This window comes from Otolemur garnettii, unplaced genomic scaffold (genome assembly GCF_000181295.1).
Source record: "Otolemur garnettii isolate 467f Iridium unplaced genomic scaffold, OtoGar3 scaffold00110, whole genome shotgun sequence".
In the NCBI taxonomy this organism is placed as follows: Eukaryota; Metazoa; Chordata; class Mammalia; order Primates; family Galagidae; genus Otolemur; species Otolemur garnettii.
In genome coordinates, this window is record NW_003852505.1 from 3,335,335 (window position 1) to 3,344,263 (window position 8,929).

Consider the following 8,929-nt stretch of genomic DNA (forward strand, 5'->3'; position numbering starts at 1 on the left):
GTGGCTGGCGCCTTAGCCGCTTGAGCCACAGGCGCCGAGCCTGGCCTCTCCTTTTGATGAACCCTTCCTGCTGACTCTATTCCTGTACCTCTCAGATGGATTGAGACCCCTTCTTCTTCCCCACTCACAGTCCAATTAAATATAGTTTTGGTTCTGAGACTTCTTTTTCTGTTTAGATTTAACTGGTAACAATAGAATGGATTTGGTGGGGGAGGAGATCTTCAGGAATTAAGGGCTTAAATCAAAATGTTATTTCGTATTTTTCATACTGGAAAAATGTTTTTGGTTTTGTGTGAGATGTGATATTTTGCCCCTATGGCAAAAAGAATTTCCACATCTAATATCCAGATTCAAAGAATTATACACATCAGCCAGGGTATAAAACCACATTCGATGCTTAGACTCCTGTTTTTTATACTGAAAGTAATTCAGATAACGTGAGACTTTAAATGAATACTAAAACATGACCCACCCCATGGGCACTTTTTCTGGCTGACAATTATGTGTTCATGGTGGTGAGGTAAGTTAGGGGAATCATGAGACAATCCAAGCTAGAGGACAACTAAGGCCAGATATTCAAAGGAAAAATCTGCTCTTTCTTTCTAGTGATGGAAATCACTAAAAAGCACAAAGGAAAACAGTAAACAGATCCTCCCTTAAGTAACACACTGGAAAGCGTTTTCTAAGATTCCTACTTACTCGGAAGCCTCTTTGAACAATATTCCCTTTCTCTCCAATTTCAGAGATTGCTGTTTCTGTTCTTTATTCACATGTCTGGTTCTCTCTTGGTTCATCTGGCTATCAGGACTTTATCACTTTCCTGGAGGCATTTGTTTTCCCAAGGATGTATCCCAGCTCCCTCGGATGTGACCAACCTCTGGTGGAGAAAGCAGAGGAAAACATTTACCATTTTAGGTGAGATGCAGAGACAGAAGGTTGTGAGGATCTTAACATAAGGAGATTCTCCCACCTGTGAACTGTGCGACTTTGGGTGAGTCATTTCCCTGATCTGAGCCTCAGTTCTGGGGATGAGACATATTCTCTGCATTAATCCTCCAACTATGTCATGAAATAATGTATGTGAACGACATTATAACACTATACCTCTGTGCACATGTATCGTTGTGGACTTGTGAGTCCTTTAAACAGCTATCCAGTCTCACATCCGAGCTCCCAAAGGCACTTACCTAAATGTGCCATTAGGTGGCTCCTCAGGCCTAGAGTACAAACAAGTGCAGATGATAGCAGTGGTGTTTTGTTCTCTATTAGAATGAATGACTACACATAAGGGATTCACCAGCACTGCAAACAATGGCAGTAGTAATTTCGAGGAGATCAAATAATTACATTGAAATCAAGACATAAATCTTTTAAAAGCAGAGAATGCTCCTCCTTTGTTTCTTTCTTTTTCTTTTTCTTTTCTTTTCTTTCTTTCTTTTTCTTTTTCTTTTCTTTTCTTTCTTTCTTTCCTTTTTTTTTTTTGGAGACAGTCTCATTTTCATGCCTCCTGGAAGAGTGCCATGGTGTCATAGCTCACAGTAACCTCAAACTCGTGGAGTCACGCCATCCTCTTGCCTCAGCCTCCCGAGTAGCTGGGACCACAGGCACCTGCCGCAACGCCCGACTATTTTTTAGAGACAGGGTCTTGCTCTTGCTCAGGCTGGTCTCAAACTTGTGAGCTCAGGCAATCCACCTGCCTCGGCCTCCCAGATTGCTAGGATTACAGGTGTGAGTCACTGCGCCCGGCCTCTTCCTTTGCTCTCTAAAGGAAGCAGGAGCAAGAGCTTTGTGGCTTATAGCTCACTGAGCTGGTTGGAATTACTGAAATGAATTGAGCTGGTTGAGAACTTTGTTATAACTCTCACATTTTAGTGCATTTTTGGTACAAGGCAAAAGGAAAGTTATGTGTAGAATAAATACAAAGCTGTTTTTGCATAATCTTTCATCGTTAAGGGTATCTTTGGCATTTTTGTGTCTTATGTTGTTGGCTATATTTTCCCCACCTCCAAAGCCTCTTTTGCACGGAAGAGCCAAGTGATTGCTGTTGGGATTTCTATAAATCTTGACTTTGGGATAATCACCAAATTGCTTTTAGGGTTTCAGTGAGAAAACGGCCAGGGAATCTTCCTTGCGTATTTAGCTGTGGAAACTCACGTACCTGTTGTTTTTCAGTTTGAGTGCATTTTGTTTCCTGTGTTGTTTTGTATATTGGCAGGTACCTTCTTTACTTACAGAAAAGACAGAGGGACCAATTATTATACTTCCTCTACAGAGTGCTCTGATAACACAGAATAAGTATATGATTTCTATTATGACTCCAAAGAGCTGTATTCCCAAAGGCAGTAGATAAAAGGTAGGGAAAACAACAAGACCATTAAGTGTTACGTCTATAAGCAAACAATATGGTTTCCTATATATTTCAAGTGTTTTACTGGCATATTGTGTACATCCTATTGTGCCACCTAACACATGGCTATCTGGGGGAGTGTTTTATTCAGCATATGCTTTTTCCTTCTAGCGCTAATATACTTCGTTTCTACAGGCCAGAAAATAGTCAAGACCTCGGAATCCTATTCTTCTCTCTGACCTCTCAGAACTTGGTATTTGGGGTACATTGGATCAGGTATGTAGGGAAATCTTGGCGTTTTCAGCCTGAGTCTGTAAGGGCAGCCCATTGTAGCTATGATGCTGGTTGCATCTGACTGGAAGCAGAGAACACCACCAAGACATAATCACCAGGTATTTGGCCATGAGAGGAACAGTTTTTTGTTTGTCTGTTTTTGAGACAGTTTCACTCAGTTGCCCTGGGTAGAGTACCTCGGCATCATAGCTCACAGCAACCTCAAATTCTTGGACTCAAGTATCCTCTTGCCTCAGCCTCCCGAGTAGCGCCTGCCACAATGTCAGGCTGTTTTTAGAGACAGGGTCTTGCTCTTGCTCAGGCTGGTCTCGAACTCATGAGCTCAGGCAATCCACCCTCCTCAACCTCCCGGAGTGCTAGGATTACAGGTGTGAGCCACTGCGCCCGGCCTAGAAGAACAGTTTTATCACAGTATTTTAGTTCTGTGGTTTAGGCACTCTTCAGTGAGGCACTCAACTGTGTGGCACAACCCACAGATTCAAGGGAAGCTGGAATGTTCTGAGAGGTCTCATGAGACATCATGACTCTCAGGGTTCCATGCGTCCGGGATTGACCAGCACAGTACTTAGGGTCTATGGACTTTTGCGTTGGAAAATGTCTTTAGTTTTGGGAAATGTCTCAGACAATGACCACTTCCTCCCATTTGTGGGGTTAGTGTGGCCTTTTAGTCTTGAAGTGACTTCAGTTTGCCACACTTGCTTAGAACCTACCCAAATCTAACTTTGGTCTCAAGCTTTGAATTAGGAAGTATTTCACTGTCCCTTGCCTTGTCTTTCTAGTTATCTTTTCACAAGAAATCCTTTATCTTTCCAACTAGATGGTAAGTTATTGAGGGCAGAAACATTATCTTGTTCAGCTTTGCTTCCCCATGGTGCCAGGAGCCTGGGTACTTCGAAGGCATTCACAAGATATGAGCTGGATGGCTGGGTTCACTTAAGAAGAGAATGTCAACTTCACCTGGGCTTCAGTGGTGGAAGTTATTAGCCTGCTAGGCATAGAGATGATGAGAAAGATCAAGGAGGAAATAGGTAGGGGATGAGAGGAATAAAGGAGGAAGATAATTAAGGGATAGAGTGATAGGATGGGCACAGAAGAGGTGGGAGAAACTGAGTTGTATGACTTCGGAGCATAACACAGGCAAGGGCCTGACAAAGGTCAAAGGTGTTATAAGTTGTTTCTTTAAACCATCCCCCCACCCTGGCTCTTCTGGGGAATTAAAGCCTGCATTCCTGTCCAAGGCCAGTAATCAGAGGGAGAGGGGATTGTTATTTGTTCTTTCTACCACAAGAGATGGCGTAACTGAACTTTCCAGGCAAAAGTCAAGAGGTTGTCTTCACCAGAGATGCTATAGTTAAACATCAAGCCTGAAGCGGAACAACCTCATGTTTAAAAACTCTGTATTCCTGCTTATAGGGAGAGCAATGGGTTTTTATTTTCTCCTACCATGGGAGTCTGCCGTCCTCCTTGTTGGCCAGCAAATTAATAAACTTTTTCCTTTTCTTCATGCCACTTGCCCTTGTTCTTCCTTCCACTCTGGAGACCAGGGTCGAACTTTTGGTAACATAAGCAAGTGTTATTAAACACATACTATATTAGGAACAATTATGTCCTCTTAAAGTGTGGAAGGAACTTAAAATCTGTAGGTATGCTGATCAGCTAAATTGGCCTTCCTGGATAATATTGGCAACATTATCTTTGCAGTAATCACAAAGATTAGACGCAGAAATTGTGGTGACTATAGGAAGGGTGCAGAAAATATTCCAATGGAAGATGTAGCCTCATTGGGCGGCCTTAGGTGGGATCATTATCAGCTGGCTAGAACATTATAGTATACATTCTACTGAGGCTAAAAGTTACGCATAGCTTCACAACTCTGTAATTTAATGTAATTTAAAAGAGTTCATCTGTACGTGGCCATAAAACATTCTCTGGGTGAGTTTCTCTTCTGTAATTATATGAAATCTCTGATCAATTTTCCTAAAACCAAGATCCTTAACCTGTGTAAGGTTTTTCTTCAGAGTATGTGCCGAAACAATTTTTTTTTTTAATTTCAAATCACAGAATTCAGAATTGCGTATTTGGTTAGAAGGGTAGAAAATAACTTCTCTTGATATGTTTGTAATGATATAGTCACTTTTCTAGGTAGTGTGAGGGATAAGAAGTTAACAGGCTACTGAGGAATTCCAGTCCAGCCAGAGGAGTAATTTTCACTTACTCATCACTATACTTACCTCATCTTTGCCATAGTTAAGTCAGTTTTGTATTCAGCTTCCACTATGTATTATTCCTTTTCACAGGCTGTGACCCTGCAGGGCACCAACAGGCACGTGGCTGCCACTGAGAGCACCCCCGAGGACTCCGGCAAGGGATCAGTGGGGAATAGGAGGCCCACAGGGATGTATTAGAGCACGTACATTTGATTTTCTTGGTCCTTTCCAGTTATATCAATCGTTCAAGAGACTGAAAGGCTTAAAAAAACTTTTAATTATGTATCTATTTTGGAAACATCCTAAAGTATGTACTTGGGAAATTAATTTTCCCCCTGAATACATTTTGGTATTTAGTACAGATATGTACGTCTTTTTATTTTTTGAGACAGAGCCTCAAGCTGTCGTCCTGGGTGGAGTGCTGTGGCATCACAGCTCACAGCAACCTCCAACACCTGGGCTCAAGCGATTCTCCTCCCTCAGCCTCCCAAGTAGCTGGGACTTATAGTCGCCCACCACTGTGCCTGGTTACTTTTTGGTTGCAGCCGTCTTTGTTGTTTGGCGGGCCCAGGCTGGATTCAAACCCTCCAGCTCAGGTATGTGGCTGGCACTTTAGCTGCTTGAGCCACAGGCACTGAGCCAGATATGTAAGTCTTGACCCCCTACTGAGGCACTGGCTTGGGGATCCCTCTACACAGTGTTTTTCCACCTTTTTAAAAATCTCATGGCACACCTGAACCTATACTTAAACTTGCGTTGATTAAATTATGTTGATTAAAAAAAAAGAGTAAAAGAAAGAATATACTTATTGTACTTTGAACTTCTTTTGAAAATAATTTCATTGGCTCTGCGCCTGTGGCTCAAGTGGCTAAGGCGCCAGCCACATACACCTGAGCTGGTGGGTTCAAATCCGGCCCGAGCCCGCCAAACAACAATGATGGCTGCAACCAAAAAAAAAAAAAAATAGCCAGGCATTGTGGCGGGTGCCTGTGGTCCCAGCTACTTGGGAGGCAGAGACAGGAGACTCGCTTGAGCCCAGAAGTTGGAGGTTGCTGTGAGCTATGATGCCACAGTACTCTACCCAGGGGGACAGCTTGAGGCTCTGTCTTGAAAAAAAATAATAATTTCATTAATGATGTTTTAAATTTTTTGCAGCACACCAATGTGCCATGGTACACTGGTTGAAAACCATTGCTCTAATAACTGGCTAGACCAGCAGTTCTCAACCTGTGGGTCACGACCCCTTTGGACTGTATTAAAGGTTCACCGCATTAGGAAAGTTGAGAACCATTGGGTAGACGGACTCTATTCTCTGTTGAGTTGCTCTTGTTTTTATAGTAAGCAGTTTGATATTAGGCTACTGTATGTATAGAAAATTTCCCAAACTCCTGAGTTAGCCAATTGTAATTTTCCATCAGAAAAACTTTCCTATAAATAGACAATTATTTCTTGTTTTTTCTCAATGGGAGCTGTTTGACACCAGGTAGAAATGTGGCTGCAGCTTGTAGGGATGGTCTATGACCAAAAGAAATGCAGGATGAAATGGAGTGATGTGACCATTCTTTTTTTTTTTTTTCCATTTTTTTCCTTTGATAGGATACAAGACAAACACCAGTTTGCCTGAGTTTTAAAAGGATATTTTCTTTGCCCCACTTGAATGACCAATAAAGACATAAGTCCAACTGGCAAAGTGAAAAGGGGGGCATAATGTGACCATTCTAAGATGTTTTCCAGCCAGAGATCCTGTTTTTGTGTGTACACGTGTGTGTGTGTGCTCGTGTGCATGGCCATATGTCCACGGGTGTGCAAAAGAGAGAGGAAATAGCTGATATTGCAGATCCTAGCTCATGGTTTAAACAGAGAATTTGAGTGTTCTGTTGCCTACCAGGCCCCTAGGGAAATAGGATGTTAGTGGACCATCCCAAAGGCTAAAGCCTACAAACTTGGCCAACAGCAGGGGTCCCTGCCTAAAACTCTATCCTGAGGGCAGAGTCACAATCTCTCCGTATAATTCCCATTTCTAAGGAAAGGCAGGGGAGCAAACTCTTTTTTTTTATTGAGACAGAGCCTCAAGCTGTCCCCCTGGGTAGAGTGCCCTGGCATCACAGCTCACAGCAACCTCCAACTCCTGGGCTCAAGCGAGTCTCCTGCCTCTGCCTCCCAAGTAGCTGGGACCACAGGCGCCCGCCACAATGCCAGGCTATTTTTTGGTTGCAGCCATCATTGTTGTTTGGTGGGTGCGGGCTGGATTCGAACCTGCCACCTTAGGTGTATGTGGCTGGTGCCCTAGCCACTTGAGCCACAGGCACTGAGCCACTAATTTAGATCGTGACACAAGGGAGGGACAGTCCATCTTAGTGATGTACTGGATCTCCCAGTCAGCCCCAATATTTGGAAGAAACTCCAAAATTCAAAAAGGGGCTGTAGACTCCACAAGCAGAACGTTAAACCTGGCTTTCAAGGTTTTCGATAACCAGGATGGGGCGAGGCGAGAGAAAAAGGAGAGAACGGGACTGACAGAAGCCCTGAGAGCCCAAATAGTGGCTACCATTATAAGAAGAGCTTAGGAACAGACTTACTCAAAAGGCCCAGGTAGGTGATAGAGTCAAATGGAGGGACCTGCCCAAATAGAACCGACCCACCCAAGGAAGAAATGAGTCCATGGATGTCCCACCCAGGAAAGAGTAATGTACCAATCCCTACCCTCCCTACCCTTTAAATTTCCATCCACCTTAACCCACATGCTGACTTCCTTCTCGAACTCAACTCACCGCACCTGGGTGGGAAAAAAGGCCGCTGTTGCCCACACGGAACCCGGACTCCATTTCCTTTTGTTTTATGTTTCAGAATAATCTTTTATTTTCAGTCTTTGACCTCTCAGTAGGGAGACACCAAGACTGCTTCCCCCACCATACCCTTCTATGAGAAGTAAGCCCTGCCACTACACTTCTGGGTCCCTACAGTCAAAATGTGCCAGGAAGAGGCTTTACGATAACTTTTTACTCTGCAAAAAGGAAGGGAACTGGAAGAGAGGGTGTCCTCTCCTTACGACAGGAGACTGCACTTGCCTTCCAGAACTGGTTGTCCCTCACCCCTACAATTTGCATCCTCCATACCCACGGGCCTGCTGGAACTACTTTAATCTGGCTTAAGAACAGGCTGGACTTCCTCACACCAGGATGACTGAGCCTTAGGTAACTCTGTCTCTGTCACACGTAAGTAAACTCATTTTAATAGATACTGGCCACTTACTCTGCTCTTCCTGAATGGTCAGGACCTATATTTCCCTCTCCCATCTCCATGTTGGAGTGGAAAGTAAAACACAGAACTCCTGTGTACTTCACAGCTCTGCTGCTCACTGGGAGACCAGGTCTTTGCTTTCCTTTCTGGCGCTTCCCAATCACCCTATCCCCTTAATGGAGAAGATACTAAGGTTAACAAAAGATTTTGTTCACCTTTAAAAAGGGAGGGAAGTAGGAAAGAAAAGAGACAGATTCAGTTTGCCTCCTTATAAGCTCACTCTCCAGAGTAAAACTTGTCCCTCTGGGCGGCGCCTGTGGCTCAGTGAGTAGGGTGCCGGCCCCATGTACCAAGGGTGGTGGGTTCAAACCCAGCCCCGGCCAAACTGCAACAAAAAAATAGCCAGGCGTTGTGGCATTCGCCTGTAGTCCCAGCTACTCGGAAGGCTGAGGCAAGAGAATCGCCTAAGTCCAGGAGTTGGAGGTTGCTGTGAGCTTTGATGCCACAGTACTCTACTGAGGGTGATAAAGTGAGACTGTCTCTACGAAAAAAAAAGAGTTTGAGGTTGCTATAAGCTATGATGCCACACCATTCTACCCAGAGTGACAGAGTAAGACTCTATCTCAAAAAAAAAAAAAAGGAATTTGTCCTGGAGCCTCACAGGGGATGAGTGCACATTTGTGAAGGCCCTAACTGAAGATTTTAGATTATTCCACAAAACCATGCAGAGCCTTCAAATTTGATGGCAGAAACAAAGCAGCACATTCTAGAGACCTAATATGGCAGCAGTGGGTAGGAGAAACTGAGTAAGAGAATTCTAAGGTAGGAAGACTCAGGGCAA

At 43.8% G+C, this 8,929-nt stretch overlaps 1 non-coding gene across 1 annotated transcript; it reads right to left on the reverse strand.

Annotated features, from left to right (window-relative positions):
- Nucleotides 1–6,426: 6,426 nt before the first annotated feature.
- Nucleotides 6,427–6,552, reverse strand: LOC111727534. The gene has a single exon (XR_002775067.1). It is a non-coding gene; the product is annotated as a small nucleolar RNA SNORA27 (small nucleolar RNA).
- Nucleotides 6,553–8,929: the final 2,377 nt, after the last annotated feature.